The 4,618-nt window shown below is 41.5% G+C and overlaps 1 long non-coding RNA gene across 1 annotated transcript; it reads right to left on the reverse strand.

Annotated features, from left to right (window-relative positions):
- Nucleotides 1-1,618: 1,618 nt before the first annotated feature.
- On the reverse strand, nt 1,619-4,289 carry LOC138752495 (uncharacterized). The gene is made up of 3 exons (XR_011350694.1): nt 4,201-4,289; nt 2,573-2,788; nt 1,619-1,691 (listed from the first exon to the last, which is right to left on the reverse strand). It is a non-coding gene; the product is annotated as an uncharacterized lncRNA (long non-coding RNA).
- Between the last annotated feature and the right edge of the window lie 329 nt (nt 4,290-4,618).

Consider the following 4,618-nt stretch of genomic DNA (forward strand, 5'->3'; position numbering starts at 1 on the left):
TTATTGCAAGAATTTAGAGTAAGCTCTCTGGATCAGCCTTATATGGGCAATGAACTGGCTGAGCAAGTGACAGGTGGATCAAACAGCCTTTATGGTGAGGTCTGAGTCATCAAGCAGCTGAGGGAAGGCAGACTCAGGCCTCAGGCTTCAGCACCAAAAGTTACTCATGGCATTTAGGGTACATGATCATGTTTACATCCAAGTTCAAACATATAAAAGTCTTGTACACAGAGTTTTGTAACAGTTCTGCTCCACATTACAAAAAGTACTGAAGAAAGTGCAAATCAGAGACAGTGTCCAAATTGTGAGGGAATAGCATTTTAAAACAAAAGCTCTTTTATTTTGGAAGAGGGATGAAATGAAACACGTAAAGGTACTTAAAATGATAAAGCAGTTTGGTCAATAGATGATATTTTTGTGGGACAATCCACATCTTGCACGTCACTGTTGGACTTGTCGTGCAGTCCCGCGCGGAGGAATGCCACTTGAAAGCAGTTTCCCAACAGTTTCGCAGAGAAATTTGCCTGTTGAACCTAGGCCAGGTTGGAGTGGCATAGGTCCAGCAAATCCATTCATTTCATTGGAATGAGGGTGAGAAGTAAACATCAGGTGATTAATTTTCCCTTCAGGTAGCTTAAATTTATTTAGTTTTTAAGTGTTTTCATTATTATTGTTAAAATATTTCATTGTAAATGTTTAATTTCTTTCATGGAATGATGAATTGTTCATTGTTTTTGTCTATCAGTGATTGTGAATGTCAAAAATGTTGTATGTTTTCGTCAGTTTGGGCAACAGCAATCTCTGGGGATGGTACAGACCATCAGAACAATTTTGATGATAAAGTTTCTCACAGGATAAAAATCCCCTGGACTCTGCAAGCTCCTGCTGATGAACATCCCTATGAACAACATCCATCGCATGGGATATTTCTGGTAGGCCCTCAAAATGAGTAGTGAACTTCCCCATGTTCCCTTCAGGGAACTGTGGGAAGAGGAACAAGGACTTTATTTCTTGAAGGAACCCCAAAAGAAATTATTAGTAATCTGGTTTGATGTGGGTTTCCTGGGATGTCAGTTTCACCCCCAGTGATTTCCTAGTTGGTTTTGCTAGATCATGTATTAATGACATTTAATCCATTTTTTATCCTAAAAAATATGGTGTTGTGTTTCCAAAATATTGTGACTGCATGGGTTTCCATTGCGTGCTCCAGTTTTGTCCCACATCCCAAAGATTGTCACGTGAATTGGGTGCAGGACATCGAGCCCAGTTATGTAACTGTGCGGTAGAATCTGCAGGGAGTTGGAGAATGTCGGGTGAATACAACCAATGAAATTAATGTTGGATTCCTGTCAAGAATTCTGTGGGCTGAATGGCCTGTTTCCATGCTGTAATTCTTTCTGACTGTATGGAAGGCAGGAACAAAGAGATGTGAACGAAAAGGTGTTTAGCTCTGTACCATTCCACTTGAATGAGCTGTATGGAGAAAGTGTGGGCAATGGAGAACAAGGAGATATTACATAATAAAAAAAAATTCCCTTTTATTTTCTGCAGATCAGCTCTTCAAATGCAGTGCCAGCAATAGAGCGGAGGCAGGGAAGACCAACTTTCGAAGTGATGACTGCTACATGGGGTTCAGATAAAAAGAAACTGGAAATCTATAATTTATAAACGCAGATCAAGCCTGGCAGGATCTGGAAAGAGAAAAGACTCAACATTATGAGTTATGACGCCTTGTTAGCACTGAAGCAGTGTTTCTGTAATTTCACAACGTCAGAGGAGGCATGACCATATGGTGCCTCGAAAGGGACTTTATTTCCTTTGTTACTATCCCTTTTGTTTTGAAAGATGGTGCCAGACCGTGGCACTCTTTATTCGGCTTTGAACAGAATGCAAAAGTTTTTCTTTGCATCTCAATGTTTCTGAACCTAACTCTTTGATCCCCTATGGAGACATTGAGTTGTGCAGCACATGACCCAGCTCTTTCCCTCATTTCCAGATAAAAGATTTCCCCTCTCACCTTAAACCTATCTCTTTAGCTTTAGAGTCCCCGCAAGGTCTGGCAAAAGCAAATGTAGGCAAGGCTCAGGTACTATCACGAGGTGAACAAAAGCTAGGTTTATAGAGGTGGGTTTTAAGTGGTGTCTTGAAGAAAGGGACTGAAAGGCTTTGGGAAAGAGCTTCAGGAATGCATGACTACTGTCAGTAATGTGAATGGGGCATGCAGGCACATCTGAGTGGGAGAAGAAGAGTTCTGGAAAGTTATAAGGGGCAGGGTACAGTGGTGGACTGGGATTAATAAGATCAGGGTGAAGGGTGAGTGGGCTTGGTGCTGGTTACGGGCTACACAGCTTTGGCTGAGTTGAACCATGATGTCAAAAATAAGTAGTCTGAGATAATAAATGTCCAAAAATGAGAGATTCAGCAGAAGGTATCAGAGAAAGACGGAGGCAGGTATAACATTAATGTTTTTGATACACCTTCACCATCATTAATAGAAATGCCTCTCAAACACATTGAAAATGCCACACCGTAGGTCATTTATTACAGAAGCTCCTATACTTGTCTTAATTACCTCTCAAATTGATATTCTAATCCACTCCTAGTTTTTCTCTCTCATTCATTCTGTCAACCAAAATCTGGTTCCTGTGTGTCCTATCTCGGATCATGTGTTGTTCACCCATCCAATGCTAAATTCATCAGTAGCTCGGCTTTAAAACTCTCATCCTCATTTTCAAATCCCTCACCCTACGACCTCACTCCGGCAGCTGATGCGTTCTCATTTTTCGGTCTGATAGGAAAGGGGAGAAAGATTGTTAGATTCAATGCATTGCAAATGCTGAAATTTCAAAATAAAATGGGAGAACAAGGAATCACTCAGCAGGTCAGGCGGCGTCAAAAAACCTTTTCCAATTTTTTAAAATCTCTGTTCTCCTCTGGCTGAACAGCTGTGAGGAACAAGTCTTTGACACCATCTCTCACCCAGCACCACATGATCTCCTCCCAGCCACACTCCTTTCGTGCTTTCCTGATTGTGGAGCAATCAATGACCACTCACAGACACAAAGTAAGGGCCAAGGCTTTATTGATCTAAAGGGCAAAGCAGGCCTCAGCATGCTGCTGGCTCAGGTCCAAGGGTATGTATGGGGGGGAGGAGACGAGAGCTCTCTGCTTTTATTAGGGGGTCTTAGGGGGAGGGGCCACTAGTGCCTCAGGCAGGCCAGCCTGCCCAGCTCAGTGAGGAATATACCCACAATGTCATATTCCACCCCACTGCTCTCCTGCAAATTGAGGTCTTTCCTGGTTCTGATGTGAGATCAACCATTTCTCCACGGATGTCACCTGATCTATTGAATATATCCACCTCCTCACTTTTTATTGCTGTGCGGCTATTGAGGCCTTTCACTTCATCCCTTGATCCTGTACCTTCAGCATTCTGTTCATTTCTCTCAAAAATATTATCAAATAAAGAGGCTTGAGAAATGTTCCCTTTGTACACGATAACAAATCTAGACTCTTAGCTAATTCTTTCACAGTTTTCCTTAAGATTTTTACCAATTTACAGAATATAAAAAAAATCCTGGCAAACATCTCCCTAACATTGCAATCAGAGGATATGCTGTTTTATAAGGACCCAAGTCTATATCTTGTGTCACACACATCATTAAAGCAGGCCTGTGTGCAACAAGGGCGGCCTACATAAAGCACAACTTCTTTAAATAGATGGGTTCTGAAGTCAATTAAAATTTCTCCCGAGTGTATTTTGAGGTCAATTAAACATATTTCATTGCTGTTCCACTTCTAGCAGGTCTAACTAAATCTTTCATCAAACTGCTTATTTCTTGGAAAAAGCCGACTCCACTAGCTCAGTGGTCTTGTAAACCAGTTCCTTCCTCATTGGGGGCCTCATATCTGGGAGGGACGGTGGACTAAGTGGCGACTCTCCATCTTCCACACAGTAGACAAAGTTAAAGAACTTCATGTATTTTACATCTAAATGTAGTATTACATGACAATAATGGAACCTTTAAGTGTTGGTCCACTCCTTCTCTTCACCTCATTCACCATTTACCACTATGCTTTTCTTGGGGACTGTTTATTCAAAGCTACTTCTGTTTTTCTTTTTAAACAGAGTGGGGAAGAACAACAAGCTTCAATTTTAATGCCTTCCTCCCATAACAGATGCAGAGCAATCCAACTCACCATAACATTTAGTGGCAAGGGTTCAAGCCATCGATACATCTTCATGAAGGCAAGAGAAGGCCAACAGGAGTGTAAATATCACAATTCAATCAAGGGTGCCAAAGAAATTCAGCAGGATGTTGTGTGGGGAACTATGATGAAAGATCCGATAAGCTGACTGTGCTTTCCTTGAAATGGAGAAGGTTAAGGTGGGGACTTTTTTAAGGAATTTATGATTAGAGGTAGATAGGGCAGACTGTGAGAAATGTTCCTTTACTCAAGGCACCTTTAATCAGAGGGCATAATCAGAATTAAAGTCAGGGGTTGTAGATTTGGAGGGGATGTGGGAGAGAATTTTTACACTCAGAATGTATTTGAAATCTGGAAGGGAGAAGTGTTAGGAATGGTGGGGCTTTATCCTACAACTCTCGGCACAGCC

Source organism: Narcine bancroftii, chromosome 2 (assembly GCF_036971445.1).
Source record: "Narcine bancroftii isolate sNarBan1 chromosome 2, sNarBan1.hap1, whole genome shotgun sequence".
In the NCBI taxonomy this organism is placed as follows: domain Eukaryota; kingdom Metazoa; phylum Chordata; class Chondrichthyes; order Torpediniformes; family Narcinidae; genus Narcine; species Narcine bancroftii.